The following is a 7,602-nucleotide window of genomic DNA, read 5'->3' as shown; positions in this document are numbered from 1 at the left end:
GAATCTAATTTCTGCTCCCAGTCCTTGTACACATATGTGAAGACTGCTAAATTTAAACTATTTCTGCTCAATTTTGTGCTGTCAACTCTTGACACACCAGACAGAATGAGATCACCTGAATTTGTTTTATATCTTATTTTAAGATCGTTTAATTGGAATGATTTTGTGCCATTGTTTCAGGATAATATTAAAGTGATATCCTAGAGGTGAAAAACAAATACATTATTTGACTTCATCATCCAATCTCTTTGAAACCCCCTTCTTTGCTTTATCTGCCTGATTTGATTTATATATGTGATATAAGTGTCAATAACTTGTTTTTGATGGGTGCAGTACTGCCAGGAAAATGGATATAGTTGAACATTAAGCTATAAAGAGGGACATGAAATATAATTCAGATGGGCTTCATGTCACTTGTCCCTCATATGACACACATTCTTTTCATTTCCAATTTCACTGGAACAAGCGGAAAGAACGGTTTCCAATCTGTCCCACCTCATAAAAATAGACCTGTGTTTAATTCTTCAGGACCTAAAATTATCCTTTGGATATTGTCAACCAATCATCCAAGGAAAACATTCCTAGCCAAAGTAATAGAAATCTAGGTATTGAAATGGCTAAAATATTACTGTTACCTTGCTTTTAATGATTGCACAAAATATTATAGAAAATCAAATATGATGATAATAGAGAGATAGCCTAGCTCTTCTATCTCTTTTTTATTAAGTTGTGCTATTTTCTCAGTAGTACACTGCAATTTGCAAATGTAACACTTTTTAACAGGAGGGGACCTAATCACAGACCCTGATTTTTTAAAATATAGTGAAGGTACTGTGTTTGTTAAAGCCCAAAGCTTTATTCAGTTGCAAACAAAGATCTTACATGAAAGATGTTAGTTCTATTTCTGATTATAGTTGATGAGGTAGCATCAAATATCCAATTAAAATTTTATTCTGGCTTCCTTGTTTAGTAAATTCGGTTATAGATGCTATATCTCTGAAGCACAGAAGATTAATAGAAAGCTGCCTGAATTCCAGACATTTGAACATTTTCTAGGAGAAACTATTGATCATGTCACATCAAGCTTGTTATGAACAAGCTAAGTGTCCTTACAAAAATTAGAGTATATCCTCAAAAACTTGGGCATTTTTCAAGAATGATTTTTGTTCAATTTTACTGGGGAAAAAATTATAAATCATCTGTTTTCTCAAAAAGCCTATTGGAGAGATAGTAAAATTTATAATTTCTTTATCTTAGGTTTTGGAAAAGCTGAACTTGCATTATCTCATACACGATCTACATATATTAGTTAATAAATGCACAATCTTAAATTTGGCAAAAACAAAAAAAAATTAATATGAAGCATATATTTTTGGCCTTACTTAGCGAGATGAGTTACTTTATATTATATTAAAATACCTACATTTTTTTTCTTCAGTTCATGAGTGATTTCTCACGAACTGAAGAAAATCTATACACTCTAGATAAGTGTCTGTGGACCACTCGTGAATCTCTGTATGCACAAAGAACTCTGTTTGGTGGTGAAATCATTGGACTGAAAATCTACCACCAACAATATTAAGAGGCTTGTCAACTAGTGACTGATGTCAATTAAGCTATGGCAATTGTTGATGGGTTAAAAAAAAATTATGTTTTAATTAGAACAAATTATTTGAATCACTCTTCTCTCCCTTTTAAACTGTTTAGCCATCAATGAGAGAAACAGAGAGCAGTGATAAATACTAAAATAAATTTTGTTCTCACGTAAACATAGTGGCTTCTGAGAGCAGGAAAATTCTAGAATAGAGTATTTTCTAATAGTTATATGGATTGATTACCTCTATCAATTAGGTTAAATAAAGATCAACTCTGGCTATTGAACATAACAAATTGCAATGGCTAGAAGGTGAATTTTTGCCTCCCTAAGGAAGAATATTCATAATTAATTTTTTCTTCTGAATCACTCCTCCCCTAATGACAACTTGCTTGATGCAAAACATAAATAGTTTCTTTATATTCTCAGAATCTCCTTGAGCAAATGGATAATACCACAGTGAGGAATCCTTAGTTCTGCCAGGCCAAAAGCCTAATGCAGACAAAGAGAATTTCTTTCCACAGTCTCAGAAATTTTAGTAGACAATAAAGAGTTAAAATAAAGAGAAGTAGACGGAATAAAAGTCTACTGATATTTTTCAAGTATCTACAATGTGACAACATCATGTTAGAAAATTTATGTATACTACTTTATTTAATTTTCAGCTGAATTATATGTTATTTCATTAGTTCATTTTGCCAATGAATAAAATGAAGCTCAGAAAAGCTAAATAATTTTCTCAAGGCAATACAGTGAATAGCCAGAATTTATCTGGTCCAGTCACAGGAATAGTGTTCATGGTTTTTCTATTATAACAAGCCATAGTAAAATTTATAAAGATATATGTGTTTCTCAAACTGCAGTGTGAAAAAAATACAAACTCATATTTTATATGTATGCAAGATAATTTACTTTATCAGATCACTGTGAATACTTTCTCTTCTGGACAGCTTCTCATTGTACTCATTTTCTTTGTCTTGGAATTTAGTGACTTTATTATTTGAATACTTTGCTTTGGATGCATTTATGTTAATATTCACTAATGGGTTTTTTTTTTTCCACTTTCTGTCTCTTATATATCTATTTTTTGACTTGGTTAACAACCTCTATAGGACACTAGAAAGTTAGAAATATAGTGTTATTTAATGCTAAGAAGAAGGGTTTGGGGTTAAAAACAATGCCCTCATTAATGAGTTAATTTTGCCTGTAGATTCTTATCTTTCTGGCAAATTAAAATTTAGAGTTGGATTCCTTTAGGGTCCATCAAAATAGATGCCATCTATATGTTCTAAATTTTAGCCTGCGTACTTATGTTTATAAAAGTCAAAAGTTTTGCAAATCTAGCAGTAGATTGTCTTAGTCCCCAAAGCACACTACAATTGAATAAAACATTTTTTAAAAATGCTTTTCTTTTTTTTCTCACTGACATAGAAAATCAACTATAGTTGCATAAGGATTCCTCAGATTCCAGCTTGAGTTTGTTGTCACCCTCACAAAAATACTTTAGATAATCGGTTTCTAACCTACTTGTGCTTCTGAACAGTCAGATGAAGCATCATTGAATGTTTCCAAGTGAGAATGTTTCACTGATTTCTCTTGTTGAAAGGGCAGCTAGATAATTATTCCTTGTGATTCAGAATTTGAACAATTATCATTAGATTGTAAAAGTACCATGTCTTACACAAAAGCAAATGTAGCTGTGGTATATAAGTAGCTACCAAATTTTTAGTATTCATAATCATGGTAACGTTAGAAGGGTTTACTGTCAAAAACCATTTAAATGCTAAATGCATTATTAGCAGACAGATTTATTGACACCTTGATATGAGTTTCATGTGAGTGCTGAGACTCTTAAAGGCCAGATTAGGCTCTACCTAATTAAAAATCTCTCTCTTTTATTGCCTCATTAACTATTAACTTCATGATGAACAGTAACATTTATTATCTGGAAATAGATTTTTTTTTTTTTTAAGTCAAAGAGAGAAGGAGGGAGGGAAGGGAGAGAGAAAGATAACTCTATTTTCCCTCTTCTTCCTTTTTCTTATTTTTTAGTGATCGCATTTCAAAAGGAAGGAAGAAAGTAAGAGAAGGTAGAAGAGAAGGAGGAAGAGAAGGAGGAATAGAGGGAATTATTTAGTCTCTATAACATATAGGTACACAACTCATCTAGGAATTGCATAAGACTAGAAATCATTTTGAAAGTCTTTGTTGTAGAAGTTCTTTATTCTTAAGTCTAGTGAGTAAAAGGTTTTTTTTTTTTACCCCCTTCTTCTTCTTCTGAGACTATTTCAGAATCCACTCCTACCCTCAACCATCCCACAAAAATGAACATGTCTTTCATGAGCTTTATAAATCATCTGCTAGGTATGATGTGATCTATTTGCACTTATTGAGAGGCACTGGCCTTAATTCACAATTGGAACATGAGATGAGAAGGAAAGTACAATGAGGAGTAGTGGCCCATTATTTATCATGCTATCAAACCCTGTAATCAAAAGATATTATGGAGATGGAAGATGGAGAAGCAATGCATTTTTTAATAAATAAGAACAGTGCTTTGATATGACACAGGAAGTGGGGATGAACTATAATTTTTTCAGTCAAGAATAGGTATGCAAAATGTTCAATTTCATGTTCCATATGTTATGATAATTCAAAAATAGGAAAAAAAACTCAGCATTTATTTTGTCCAAAGTCAAAATGCCCTTCAGAGTGTCATATGATTTCTGGGTAAAATCTTTCTTCTGTAGGTAAATCTAACCAAATTACACAATCTTTTACTTTTAGATGGCTTTAAATGTTATAAAGTTCTTTTTATGGTGAGCTAAACTTATTTTTTTTGTAATTTTTGTGCTTTGCCTGTTGGCTAAAGATACATAGAGCCAATCCAGTCCCTTTACATCTTGCTTCACAGATACATAGAACCAATTTAGTACATCTGTATCTTGCACCTTCAAGAGTGCAGGTGCCACTGAGGATCATTTGTAATATATTAGGCTACTGACGAACTAGAAATACATTTATATCTGCTGTTAATATATAGGCTCTGTAATATTCCTACTCTGAGATGTTTATAATATCAAGTGTTCTGGCCATTTTCATGCTGCTCTAAAACTTGAGACATGATTTAACTGATTTGTGGTACAGGTAAACATTTATATTTGAGAAAATTTTAAAATATTTTGTATTTTGGGGATGTGGAATAATCTTTGTCTAGAGATTTAGTTGCTATGTTCATATTAACATATGCAAATAAAATCAGAGCTTCAATAGCCACTGTAGGTTATATTTATTTAATTAGAATCAAGCAATTCTAAAAGTTTCCCTAAATTTTTCTGGAAGCATTTTTCTTCTTTAGCAAAAAGATTTATATTTTTCTCCTTCTATTTTTTAGCATATGAAATAATAAAAACTTATGCTTTGCTTCATCCTGGAATTTATTGCCCCTCTTTTTAGCATTTATCAATTCAATGTGGCTCTTTGGGATTTTATGGGTTTCTAATGCATGTGTACTTGTAAAGATTTTTTTTTTTAATTTATTTTTTAGGTGAGGCAACCTTTAGTTGACCTCACAGATTGCAAGGACCTTGTCAGCTTACAATCCCTTATTTTTTTATTTTTTACACCTACAGAACCTGGTCTTCCTAGGTGGTCTCTCATCCAAGTACTAACCAGGCCCAACCCTGCTTAGCTTCCGAGATCAGACGGGATCGGGCTTGTTCAGGGTAGCATGGCCATAGACTGCACATGTACTTGTGATACATAATGTTAGAACAAATAGAGTGTTTATTATTATTCTGAAACCTTAAATTCCATGCTGCTAAGTTATGTGACTAGGAAATTAGCAATAATCAACTCTTATTCAAACATAAACTTAAATTAAAAAAAAAAAAATTTAAATATAAACATTTTCAGGTAATAAAACCTGAAAACCCTGAAAATGTTACTAAAATTATTAGTTTTCTAGCACTAAAAACTAGAACTAAGTGAAATTCAAATTCAAATTGACAGCACTGGAATGCCTTCTGCTTGTATGTTTATTTTTCCTTAATTTAATTGACAATACTCAAAGTATTATTTAAAATGACTAATTTAACATGCTAGGTTATGTTTCTTTTGTTATTTCACTCTCTCCTCTTACATGCTCAAAAAACATTAATATATTGTTCATTAATGTTTTATTTATCCCTTTAGTTATTCACTAGTGTATTCAGTCAACAAAGACATATATTGAATACCTGTTGTATGCTACACATTAGATAAATGAGCATCTTCCTTACCCTCAAAGAGGTACTAACTCACTTTCTTGTAGTATGTTTAGATTGGAGCTAGCCATTGTTTCTTCAACACAAGATTTGTTTTAGAACAGTGCTTCTCAATTTTAATGTGTTCATGAATTACTGAGGGGTATAAGTAACACTCTGATTTTGATTCATTAGGTCTGGGGTGGGGCCTGAGACTTGGCATTTCTGATATAATTCCAGATGATTCAGATGCTCTTGGCCTGGAGAGATAATACTCTGAGGAGCAGGGCTTTAGACTAGAGAATAGGTTTGGTTTTTCTGAATTGATTTGTCTGTCTACCCCAGAATCAAGACATTTGATTCTGTAAATAAAGATAATTTTGACAGAAACTACACACATAATTTTTTGCAATTATGAATTCATCATCTTTGCTTTTATGGTACTTATCGCACTGTAATTTTATTATTAATTGTGAGCGTTTTCTTCTCTGTATTTAATTTCCTTGAGAATTGACACTAAATTATATTTAGCTTTGTGTTTCTACATCTATTCTGGTGTTTACTGCTTAGTAATTATTTGATGAATGAATGTAGTAATGGTTAACATTGTCAGAGTAACATCTATTCTTACATTTTGCATCTTTTTCCCTATTCCCTAAGGGTCAGAAAAAGCCTTTTCCTGATACATTGCTATTAGGTTAATTTTTCCACTCTGATCTAAATTCAGCTAGCCTTCCCAAGGAATGATATGTTCAAATTTGATCTAGCCGATCTTAGTTTTGATGTGAAATAAAGGGATTTTCAGGATTTTGAGAAAGGGACAAAAGAAAACAGAAAGTCTATGCCTCAGGTAAGATAATCTTGGAAATAAAAGAACTCAGAATTGCCAAGTATCTGGAGTGGGGTGCCAAAAACAAAGACCAGAGGCAATGAAACTTGGGTAAGGTAAGAAGGTATGTTAGAGAATTGTGTCCAGAAATAGTTTGCTGGGGAAACTGTACTATGGGGAGGCTATCAACTACACTGGAGGGATCTGACACTTGACTTATTTTCTTGTCCTGAGTTGTACTGATATCAGTGATACGAAGTAGCATGGTGGAAGCTGTAGAAAGTATGTGGGAGGGGGTATAAGTTTCCATCTGACCCCTGAATGTTCAGAGTCCCAGACAATGGACTTATAACTTTCTTATGAGAGCTTACAAGAGTAGGCCAGCAATCATTTCAGCCTTATAGTAAGTAATTTGATAATGACAAACATTCATATACTACTTCAGTGAATGGATAGAAGTATTGAACTGTAGAAGTATGTTATATAAGTCTTAGGAGACAGTAATAAATGCATCTTTTATAAGACATAGAATAAGGTAATTCAAGGAAAATAGCAATATGTCAGAATTGTTGCTTTACAGTTCATCTAATACTACAATATTTTTCCTTTGAAAATGTCATAATAATATTAATGGTTATACTTACTTAGAGCTTTACACATGTTAACTTAATCCCTTTGAAAGAAAGATACAGTTAACCTTTGAACAACATGGGTTTAAACTGCACAGATCCACTTCTATGGGGATTTTTTTCAACAAATATACAGTCAGCCCTCTGTATCCTTTGGTTTTGTAACCATGGATTCAATGAACCGCACATCAAAACCAGTATTTCTATCCATAGTTGAGAAATCTGCAGATGTGGAAGGCTGACTATATGCATAGTTCTATGCCATTTTATATTAGGGACTTGAGCATTCAACTATTTTAGTATCCA

General features: G+C 32.3%; 1 pseudogene; it reads right to left on the bottom strand.

Annotated features, from left to right (window-relative positions):
* Nucleotides 1–5,217: 5,217 nt before the first annotated feature.
* On the bottom strand, nucleotides 5,218–5,336 carry LOC111736210 (annotated as a pseudogene).
* Between the last annotated feature and the right edge of the window lie 2,266 nt (nucleotides 5,337–7,602).

This window comes from Pteropus vampyrus, unplaced genomic scaffold (genome assembly GCF_000151845.1).
Source record: "Pteropus vampyrus isolate Shadow unplaced genomic scaffold, Pvam_2.0 Scaffold18, whole genome shotgun sequence".
Taxonomy (NCBI): domain Eukaryota; kingdom Metazoa; phylum Chordata; class Mammalia; order Chiroptera; family Pteropodidae; genus Pteropus; species Pteropus vampyrus.
Note: the sequence above shows the minus strand (reverse complement) of the source record. Positions and strands in the feature narration are given on the sequence as shown.